This window comes from Camelina sativa, chromosome 8 (assembly GCF_030686135.1).
Source record: "Camelina sativa cultivar CO46 ecotype springtype chromosome 8, ASM3068613v1".
NCBI classification, from domain to species: domain Eukaryota; kingdom Viridiplantae; phylum Streptophyta; class Magnoliopsida; order Brassicales; family Brassicaceae; genus Camelina; species Camelina sativa.
The window spans coordinates 18,080,678-18,092,865 of record NC_141887.1 but is presented as its reverse complement, the minus strand read 5'-3'; the positions used below and the strand labels follow the sequence as shown (position 1 = coordinate 18,092,865).

The 12,188-nt window shown below is 35.2% G+C and overlaps 1 pseudogene; it reads left to right on the top strand.

Moving 5' to 3' along the window:
* Positions 1-2,066: 2,066 nt before the first annotated feature.
* LOC147940117 (uncharacterized) lies at positions 2,067-9,621 on the top strand (annotated as a pseudogene).
* Positions 9,622-12,188: the final 2,567 nt, after the last annotated feature.

Here is a 12,188-nt window from a genome sequence, read left to right as displayed (position 1 = left end):
TGCTGTTCTGGAGTTGGAGAAGAATTTGGCCAAGAATGCTTTCTTGCAATCATCCCAAGTGGTGATTGATCCCTTGGGAAGGTTTTTCTCCCATTGATGAGCTTTGTCTCCCAGGGAGAATGGGAATAGGCGCAACTTGTAACCATCCTCACTCACGCCGTTGATCTTGGAGAGACTGCACAGACGGTCGAACTCGTCCAGGTTATCGAGTGGATCCTCCATAGGTAATCCGTGAAACTTGTTCCCTTGGATCATGGAAATCAGACCACTTTTGATCTCGAAGTTATTGTTCTGCACAGCGGGAGGGACGATTCCGGCATGCTGAGTATGAGTGTTCGGTGCATCTCCAACACCAATGTGTCGGGGTCCGTTATCTTGTTCCATAGCGACTGGTTTGGAATGATCAGTGTGAGGACGAGCTTGTCGTGGTCTTTGTAACCGATAAATGTCGTCAATAGCAGGAAAGAGATTCTGAGTTCCTCTTGATCTGCTGTGCATGCAAGGTTGCAATCAACAGGTTCCTGAGACGCAAAACAAACAAGCATACAACCAAAACAAGTCAGTATTCAGAATGATAATAGTAACAGAACTTAATTTTGCAAAACTTGAAATCTTAAATGTAGCAAAACGAATCCCAAATGGAAACGACGCCAAATTGATACTAAGATTTTTGTGTGTCTATCCTAGCAAGTCTCAATTAACCTAATGCAGTTGTAGTACAGAAGGTGTCAATCCAAGTGGGATGTTGCTAGCAATCAAGATGTAAAAAGAGTGTTTTTCTAACAATCTTAGAATGGTCAAAATGCAAAACGGAAATGAGTCACAAAACTTAAACGAAAATGTATGACAAGAAGTGAGTAAGAATAAATGAAACCAAAAACAATTCTAAGCATGAACTAGATAACAAGAACGGAAACAATCTCGGGAATGTAATATCAATCAAAAAGATAAAAGTCCTAAGGATGCGGTAATCGATGTCGGTGGAGTATCCTAGTCTACAGAGTGTTCAACATGCCACAAGCAAACTATCCCTAAACAATGAACATCACGACTTAGCTACTCCAATCTCTTGACAGAAGCTACTCAGACTCAACTACTTCCAAACCTAGCTCTCGCTAGAGAAACATGATCAAGCATGATAGGACAAACAAGTTCATTCACGTCAACAAACATCCTAGACAACTAATCTCTTAGGCTAGGAACGTAAGTCTCTGGCACTAGTTGATCAGACATTTCATCGAATACCTTTTGGGTACGGAAATTTCTAAGACCTAGTTCCAATTGATCAGAGAGGAACAAGTATTTCTAACTTTAGTCCAGAAGGGAATCATACGAATCAAAGCTTAAACACTCTACATCCTAAGATCCTCCACCTAATCTATCCCTTCCTCAAGAACTACCACACTACTCAGATCCGAAAATCATCATCAAAGATACGAATTCGGAAAACATTGAATCAAGCATAATAAGATAGATAAAAATGAGATGAACAACTTTTCAGAAGAAATCAAATGCAAAAACTCAATAAACTCAAAGATGTTGGATTACAAGTCTCAGAACGTTTTCGGTGGCTAGGTAAAAACTTAAGAACAAAATGAGATAAAAGATAAGATGTCCCAAACCATGACTTAACAAAATGTATATATAGTAAAAACATGTGAACCCCTAAAACTTAAAACAATAAGATAGAGCGTCAGTTCGGGAATCTCCTGAAGCGTGTGAAACCAAACATGATATAGACATATCAAGAACACAGAGGTTAGTTGTCACAATCACATCTCATTCAGACGGATATTTGATTGATTGGATTTTGAGATTTGACTGAGTTAGATGTTTGATATTTCGTTTTTATAAACTATGAATGAGTTTGTTTGGTGTTTGAGTTATTCTTATGGGTTTGTTTTCTTTTCCGGCCGGGTAAGCACATATAATGGTAGAAAAGACATGAGTTCATCTTAATAGGTATGTGAAACCATTATATAGTTATGTACATATTGGTTTAATGGTTATGTTAAAGAGATTACAAATTTTATCATTGATTTTTTTTTTTTTTTGCTTTCATCTTACTTCACCGCAGAGCTGATCCTGTGTATGAGAGAGGTGCTTGGGATTTTGTGAGGTCTGTGACTGCAGGTTTAGGAGAGAATGCGATGATTATTTGCCCGTGCATTGACTGTCGCAACATAGATCGTCACTCAGCCGGTGATGTTGTTGATCATCTAGTAACAAGGGGAATGAATTTGAGTTACAAGTTACAGGAGGACTAGTATCATCATGGAGAAGTGAAATCAGGGACTGAGTGTAGAAAGAACGCAAATCAGTGGAACTAGGAGATTTTAGGGTTGTTCAAAGCTGCTGAGTTTATAGATGAAGAGCTGGTTAGTCAGGGTGATTTAAGTGAGGTTGATGAGGGTGATGAAAAAGAAGAGGATGAGTTTCTAGCGAAGCTAGCTGATGCAGAAACACCATTATATCCAGGTTGTGCCAACCACAGCAAGCTCTCGGCGATTGTTTCACTCTTTAGGCTAAAGACACAGAGTGGTTGGTCTGACAGAAGCTTCGATCTTCTGCTTGAGACTTTGTCACAGATGCTACCCAAGGATAATGTCCTTCACACTTCCTTGTACGAGGTGAAGAAGTTTCTGAAATCTTTTGATATGGGATATGAAAAGATAGACGCTTAAGTAAACGACAGCTGTTTATTTAGACATCAGTTCCAGGAGCTGGACAATTTTCCTAAATGTAATTCTTCACGATGTAAGATTAACACAAGAACTGGCCAGGTGAAGAAAGGTATTCCACAGAAGGTACTTAGGTATTTTCCGATCATTCCACGCCTCAAGAGAATGTTCAGGTCAGAGGAAATGGCGAAAGACTTACGATGGCATTTCACTAATAAGAGCACTGATGGAAAAATGCGTCATCCGGTGGATTTTGTGATGTGGGATCAAATGAATGAGAAGTTCCCGTCATTTGCTGCAGAAGAAAGGAATATTAGGTTTGGACTCTCTACAGATGGGTTTAATCCTTTCAACATGAAGAATGTTAACTATAGTGCATGGTCGGTTCTGCTAGTGAATTACAACATGCCACCTGACAAGTGTATGAAGGAGGAGAACATAATGTTGGCATTGCTGATTCCTGGTCCAACTCAACCTAGAAACAATATAGATGTGTATTTAGAACTCCTGATAGAGGATCTCAACCATCTGTGGGAGAAGGGAGAGTTAACGTATGATGCATTCAGTCACACTACATTCACGTTAAGGGCAATGCTTCTCTGGACCATACAGGATTTTCCGGCATATGGAAATCTAGCAGGCTGTAAAGTAAAAGGCAATATGGGTTATCCTGTCTGCGGAAAACACACATACAGTTTGTGGTTGAGTAATTGCAGAAAGCACATATACATGTCTCATCGGAAGTCTCTGCAACCCAAACATGTTTATAGAGGAAAGAAATCATGGTTTGATGTCAAATCTGAGCATGGAAGAAGAGGTAGGATTCTGACTGGTCATAACTTATATCAAATACTCAAAAACTACAAAAATGATTTTGGAAATGTAAGAGTAACTGGAAGAAAGAGGAAGATGAAATATTGTGCTGAATCTGCTTCTAATACTGATGATGAATCAGAAGAAGAAGAGGAAGAAGAGGTAGATGAAGAGAAGCTATCCAGATGGAAGAAGCGCTCAATCTTATTTAAGTTACCTTATTGGAAGGTATGATTTATATGTTAGTTTTTACCATACTTTATATACCATATATTTTTAAAAATAAAAGGGGAAAAAACCCGAAAAATCTGCCATCTAATTTTTTTTTGGCCGTTTAATTTCTCTAGTTATTAAATTTCTCAAAAAATACCTGGTTTAATATTCGTTGTTTTTAAAAACCTTCATCTTATTAATATTAGTAGATCCATACGTAAAGACATAACGACTCTTAACTAAATGTTAACCAGGATTAAAATTTAACCCCCATGTGTTTAATTAAAGAGATCTAATGACAATGTTGCCCTTCTTCTTCTCTTCCACAAATCGATTTCGATTTTGAGAGAGATAGAACCCTAAAATTTAAAGAAATCATATTTGGTTTGAGAGAATGGTTAGCCAAAGTTTACCACGAGTATTTTATTTTCGTGCTGCAATTTCGAGGGAGTGGTGTATTAAAGGATTCGATCGCCATTGCTGAATTTTCAAAACCTCTCATTTTTTATTTATTATTAATTTAATCCCTCCCTGTAACTTGAAGAAGTGTGAGCTTTGTTCAATTGAGATCTTCTTCTGGGTCGTTGCTGAAGAGAGTTTTAAAGTTGTCCCTTTAATTAAAAAACTTGTGATTCCTTCTACTTTTATTTAATTGAGCAAGATCTGGGTTTTAGTCAGATTGAATATCGTGGCTTTACTTTAAACAAAAAAGAAAAAAAAATTTGGGTTTCTAGAGGTGTGTTTGTGTTTGTGTGGAGATTACATTTTCTCTGAGTGTTATTAGCTAACCATTCTCTCAAACCAAATCTAATTTCTTGAAATTTTAGGGTTCTATCTCTCTCAAACTCGAAATTGATTTGTGGAAGAGAAGAAGAAGGGCAACATAGTCATTAGATATCTTTAATTAAACATGTGGGGTTTAAATTTTAACCTTGGTTAACATTTAGTTAAGAGTCGTTATGTCTTTAGGTATTGATCTACTAATATTAATAAGATGACGGTTTTTAAAGACAACGGAAATTAAACCAGGTATTTTTTAGGAGATTTAATAACTCGGGGAATTAAACGGCCAAAAAAAAATTAGATGGCGTATTTTTCGGGTTTTTCCCCAAAATAAAAGTCTTAATCATTCTTTTTATTATCTGGATTGAATTTTTATAGGAAATGCCGGTCAGACATAACTTAGACGTGATGCACATGGAGAAAAATGTTGCCGCTAGCCTTGTGTCTACATTGCTGCATTGTGGGAAATCAAAGGATGGTGTTAATGCTCGAAAAGATCTGCAACTTCTTGGTATTAGGAAGGATTTGCATCCCCAAGTCCGTGGAAAAAGAACCTATCTTCCTCCAGCTCCTTGATCTTTGTCCAAAACTGAGAAGAAAGTATTCTGTAAGCGCCTGTTTGATTTCAGAGGTCCAGATGGCTACTGTTCAAATATTTTAAGGTGAATTAAGATGGAAGATTGTACCGGTAAAGGACTTAAATCACATGATTATCATGTGTTGATGCAACAACTTCTTCCGGTTGCAATTAGAGGTATACCATGAGTTATTTTAACTTTATTATTTCAACAATTTGCTGTTATGTTTTTAATCTCGCATGTACTTTACTTACAGGTTTGTTACCTAAAGGTGTTAGGATAGCTATTGGACGCTTATGTGCTTTCTTCAACCAACTGTGTAAGCGAGTTATTGACAGAGAGACAATTTCTGTAATCGAGCATGAAATTGTGGAAACTATCTGCATGTTCGAGAGGTTCTTTCCTCCAAGTTTCTTTGATATAATGGTGCATTTGACAATACACTTAGGAAGGAAAGCTCGGTTATGTGGACCAGTTCAATTTCGTTGGATGTACCCATTTGAGAGGTACAATCTTATAACTTGTAACTTTGTTTCTTTATAATAATCTGAGTTACTTATAAGTTCCAGGTGTTTTATCCCCATGTACATGAAAGTTATGAAGGACTTTGTAAGAAACACTACAAGACCAGAGGGTTGTATTGCTGAAGACTATCTCTTTGAGGAGTGCATGCATTTCTGCAGTGATTTCTTGAAAAAGACAACAAATGCTGATGAGGAACTCGATAGAAATGCTGATTATGAGAATTGCTCTATATTGGAGGGTCATCCTATATCAGCAGCCACTTCATGTACTCTTACTGAAAATGAGGGGAACATAGCACATCTTGCTGTGATTCATAATATGGCTCTGCTTGATCCTTATGTAGAGTAAGTTATTTTATTAACTTTCTCTTTCATAAGTTTGTATTAATTACATGTAATTGAAGCATTTTTTTTTTCAATTTAAGCATGCACCTACAACATCTACAAGATTCTAGTGAAAGATGTAGACGTGATTTGACAACGTTATGGAGTACACATACTCAGAAATTTGCCTCCTGGTTAAAAGAACATGTATGTTTCGTATTTTTCTAGGTTTTATATATCATATAATTATTTCCAATATAGTCAATGACACTTGACAATTTTTTTAATAGATACCTATCAATTCTGACCATCATGAAGATACACTTAAATGGTTAGCATATGGTCTTCGTCTATGTGCAAGATTGGACATGGGTTACATAGTTAATGGCAATCGGTTTCATACAATTTCAGTTGATAGGCAAACTCAGAACAGTGGTGTGTTAAATGAGGCCACAACAATGTGTAGAGCTAGTGAAAAAGACAATTCTCCAATGGTTGATGTTGTGTCCTATTATGGCAGAGTGGTGGATATTATACTGCTTGATTACAATGTCTTCTACATAATATTTCGGTGTCAATGGGCAAATATAGGTAATGGAGTAAAGGAAGAAGATGGCTTCTTCCTTGTCAATCTTAACCAAAGTCAATTTTCATTTGCAAAAGATCCATACATACTAGCATCTTAAGCAAAGCAAGTGTTTTATTCAAGGGTAGATGAATCATCGAGTTGGTATGTAGCTATGAGAGGTTCTACAAGAAGATACAGTGTAGAAGATGCTGAATCTGGACAAGCAGACGTTGGGCCATTGCCAGTCGACATGGATGCAGATGACTTGGTTAATGAAGCTAGGAATGCCCGATCTGACTGTGAAGGGATTTATGTGTGAAACAATTGTTTTTTGACTTTTTTTTGAATATATGATTGGTTATGATGTTTGTTTTGCTGAATAATTCTCTGTTTTGCTGAACAAGTCTCTGTTTTGCTGAATAAGTCGCTTTTTTTGTTTCAGGTGAACTAAGATGGTCCATGATCGAAAAAGCATACACAAAAAACGAAGAAGGTTAACGATTTAGGAGAAAAACAGTTGGAAACTCAGGAATTGGTAGACAAGCAGATTGAAGGTACTGATCAGGATTTGGAGAATGAAGTTAATGAAGTGGATGCTGAGTTAGTAGAGGACCTTGTTCAACAACAGCCTGTGGAAGAACTAAACGAATTGGAGGCTGAGATAAGAGATGAGGACAATGATCTTAGAGGCAATGTAGTGAATGGTTCAGGTGAAGAACCATTTCATGATGCTGCTGACAATGAAGAGGATACTCCAAATGATGCTGCTGCTAACAATGAAGATCAAACTCTGGATGATGCTGAAAATGTGACTGAACCAAAGCGTAAAAAGAAACGAGGACCAACTAAGATGAAACACATCGCCAAGGAACCAAATGAACGACATCACGTTGAATATACTATCATGGGAGAACCTTGTAGTCGAGGGTCAATATCTTTGTCATCCTATTAAGGTACATTAGTACGGGAACATGTTCCTGTCACAATTGAGACTTGGAAAAAGGTTGGTGAAGATATCAGAACTGTTCTGTGGAAATCCATTCAGGTAATATAATTTACTTTTAACATGTTTCCAAGTTTAAATTACTAAAGGTTGGTGACTCACATGTGTACTTTGTATGCAGGCAAGGTTTGATCTTGATGAAGAATAGAAAAAAAATGCTGCGTTTACGCAGATGGGATATCTGTGGAGATCTTCTAAATCACGCCTTGTCGGACAGGTCAGAGGAGCTAAGAACCTGAAAGATAGGATGGGTCTGCGTCCGAATAATGTATCTACAACTGAATGGCGTAAGTTTGTCAAAGATAAGACTAGTAATGCTTTTAAAGTAGTCAGTGATTCATATAAGAGAAGAAGGCAGAAGCAAATACCTCATACTTGTGGCCGTAAAGGAATGATCAGATTGAGAGAAGAATTGGTGAAGAGTAGTTCAGAACCATCTAAGGTGACAAGGCTAAAAGTGTGGGTGAAGTCACGGACTAAGAAAGATGGTACTCCTGTGAACATCGATGCGGCTGAAAAGATTGTATGTTACGTTTGTTCCTTTTAGATTAATTTATAAATTGGACTTAATGAAGTGGATGTTGTATATTAATTTGGTATTTGTTTGCAGAGAAAGGCATCAAAGATAAACAATGAAGGTGTTCAGGATTCAGCTACAGCGAATCCAAAGGAAAATATGCTTACACAGATTTTAGGATCTGATAATCCAGGAAGACTACGGGTAATGGGTAGAGGGATGAGCTTAACCAAATTGGCTTGTTTCCAAGTCAACAGCAACTCAATGGCTGCTATGGAAGAAAATCAGATTCAAATGGAGAATAAAATTCACGACTTAGAGCAAATTATTGAAAAACTTCATAACCAGGTTATTCAACTGTATACAAATTCGATTAGTGATAGTAATAATTACTAACTTATAATAATTGAATGATGTGTTTCTGAAATTGTAGAGGATGATGTCGGTGAAAACTCTATTCATAAGAGTGTAAATACCAAATCACTTCCTAAGTGTTATTTGGTTGACTGGACTTCTTCTGATGAGAATGTTGCTGAGGGTCGTGTTGTTTCTTATGATGCTAATGAATTAGTACATGACATTCCTTTAGGACCTCATGTCGTGAAGGTTTTAATTGAATCAGCTACAAAGCTAGACGCATTTCTATGGAGACATGTACCTGATATGTCTACTATTGAGGATATAGTTGGAGAAATGATTGCATGGGATGCTGATTTATGTATTGTTCCAACTGAAGGTGCCATTACAGAAGACATTGCACCGAATGTTACGTGTGTTTTATTGATTGTTTGTTGTATATAGATTATACTTCGTATATAATCCTTCTAACTGTTGTGCACCTTTTATCCGCAGAGTCCTGTCACTAGTTCAAATAACAGATGCAAACTCATGGATTATGCTAGGAATGATGAAGTGATCGCTGAAGGCAGATGGCAGTCTCGAGAACCTAAAGCATTGGTAAATGGACTTCCTCTGGGTCCAAATGCAATCAAAGTTTATGTGGATGTCGCAGTTAACCCAAAGACATATCTATGGAGGCCTACAGTGGACATGAGAACTTTGCAGGATTCTTTGAACTGTTTTATAGCATGGCCTGCAAATTAAATAGAGTTGTGTTGGAGACAACTCATGAATCCCCTATTCGTCAACTATCTCCACCCAATGAGAAGTCTCATGTAAGCTCTAAATCTCCTCATATTCAAGTATCTTCGAGTAACTCAGCTAGTCCAACTTCCCAGAATGACAAGTCTCCAGTAACTCCAAAAGCTCCTTTGAAGAAACCTTCAGCCAAATCAAAACCTACTCTAAAAGAGGCATCTCCTCGTCGCAAATCACAGGTACTTGTTTTTAATAATTAACTTACATATAATTTATTGGGATGTGGATAAAATTTGCATGATTGATTGTGGTTGTTCCTGTTGAGTTATGCCTTTATTTTTGTCTGGTTGTTTTTGAAGCGTCTCGTCTTCAAAGCAAATTCAAAATGCAAGTTGATGGATATATCCGGGAAGAAGCTTGTTGTTGCTGAAGGACGGTGGTCCTCTAACAATCCTGAGCAAGTTGTACATCACGTTCCTTTGGGGCCTAATGCTTGTCGAGTATGGGTTGATGTTGTGATTGTTAAAGATGCTGCAGTTTGGAGGCAATCTTCTGAAATCGAGTATATGAAAGATGCGCTTGGAACTTCTATTGCCTGGCCAAAAGATAAAATAGTAATAGTTAGTATATAATTTAATTTTACATGTGTGCAAAACATGTTGACAACAACTGATGGCTAACTTATTCTGTTTTTTCAGGAATTACAACAGCCGATGTTACAGATGGGGGAACTTGTTTCTAAGTTTTAGACATGTCCTTGTTTTTTTTAATCTGTTCGTAGACTTGTTTTTCCTTTAATTTTGTTTTATTTTGAATTCTAAGGTTTTAATAAATCAGACTATGTATGTTTTCAGATATTAATTTAATCGACCGGAACATTTTATTTAATGGATCTTTCTATAATGTTTCACACCGACTTAAAAATATATACAGTAAAAAGACAAATTTATAAGACATATAGTTTGAGGATCGGACAAAGAAAACTTCAATATACAAATATTCCTAATAGTTTGGAGAAAATTTAGAAAATAAGATTGTGAAAATACCATAAACTAAACCCTAACCCTATTAAAAAAAATTATTTGAAAATTTTATAATTTGTCAAATCTAACATATAAAACTTCTATTTTTAAAATTTTAAAATTTTATAAAGTAAAAAATATGAAACTTCTATTTTTTTACACCATTCACCATTCTTATACTATCTAAACCCAAAACCCTATACTCTAAACCCTACATGTTGTCAATCTTTAATGTATAAATTTTTTATTAAAGTTAATTTAATTTTTAATTTAAAGTTTAATATTATATTAAGTCTAAAATTAAATATGAAATTAAAATTTGTATTTCATTTTTATACCATTCACCGTTCATATACTAAACCCTAAACCATATACTCTATACCCTAAATATGTATCTCTTTGTTGAAAGCATTGTAAACTAGTATATAAAACATGAATTTGACAATGTAGCACTTAACAAATTAATTTTAAAGTATATTCATTTTATAAATGTAAAGGATTCATCTGAAACTATTGAATAAAAATAATTATTTTTACATTTAGTTAATAATCTTACATGTAGTCAATCTTTAATGTATAAAATTTTGAATAAAGATAATTTAATTTAAAAATTTTCTAAAGACTAAAATAAGAAACTTCAAATTTTAACTTATTTTTCCACCATATTTCAAAATGAATACAAATAAACATAACAAAATATTATACTATTAACATGTTAATACTTAAACAATTATCTCATTGGCTAATTCATTAAGGTGTGGATCACCAAATTCTTCATATCTATCGTCGATTAGATGAAATCTAACGGTCATCAATCAACACTTACTTAATCTCACCCTTCTTACTTTTGTACATCTCGATAACATTTTATTGTCTAAAGAATAAACGATTAAGGCCAATCGCAGCTTCTGGTTTTCATTCATTGACGCTTCTCTGCCAAATCTAAAAGGTTTTCTTGAATTTTTCCATATCTCTGCCAAATCAAAAAAGGTTTTGGATCTAGAAATATTCTCGCTTCCCTCTATGTTCAATGGATTGTAATCGATTGTACCATGTTTCCCTTTTTTTCCTCCTTTGTTCAATTGATAATAATAGATCTTCTCTTATCGTTTTTCAGGTTTTGGATCTTCTCCTTTGTTCAATCGATTGTAAAAGTATGTAAATTTTGATTGAATTTAATTGCTCTCTTTTGATTCTTGATACCGAAACTTATGGTTGAATCATTTTTATCAATGCAGAAACGATTTCAATGGAAGGTAAAGGAATTATATGTGGCCTCCCAGCAAAGAACGTTATACTGAAACTCAGACAAAAAGGTGAGCAAGATCAAGGAAGTGCTGCGGATGATGATGTGAAGGAGATAACAAGGCTAGAGTACAGACGATCTCTCGCTCACCTAGGCTACTTAATGCACATCGAGGTAGACGAAGAAGACATTGATCCACTGTACAAGAGATGTTTCTGAAACATCCAAAAAAAACGCCCAAAAGTAGAAGGGTCCTCTCGAGCTGGCAACGCTCCTTGAGATTGTAATTTTAGAGTTCATTGTCTTTGTTATGTTTAAAATTTGTTAACTTTTGATATTTATGTTTAAACTTTGTTAAGTTTTGATATTTTCTGATTTCATTTTCTTTCATCAATTAAAGCAAATTATATTATATACAATGATTCAAATAATATACTATTTATGATGTGTAATTCAGTATGTATTCAATATAGATCTACTTAAATACCATTGCAAGCTATAAAGCATTTTCTCAGTGCCATGATAAATAAAAACATGTTACAAAAAAAAGCCATGACAACGTATATCATAGTACGAAAACGAAGGTATAAAACAATATTCACTGGCATTTTCCATACACTATTATAAACTATAATATAGCAAATAAAAATAGCCATTAAATAATACAAAATAGCAGAATAAAATTGCTATACAATATTTTTCTATAGCTTACCTTTTCTGCTACTATAGAGTTACATTCAAAAGCCATAAAGTCACGAGACAATATCCAACAGCATGTTAAATGTGTCATTATAATATATGAAATAGCACAAAAAGTA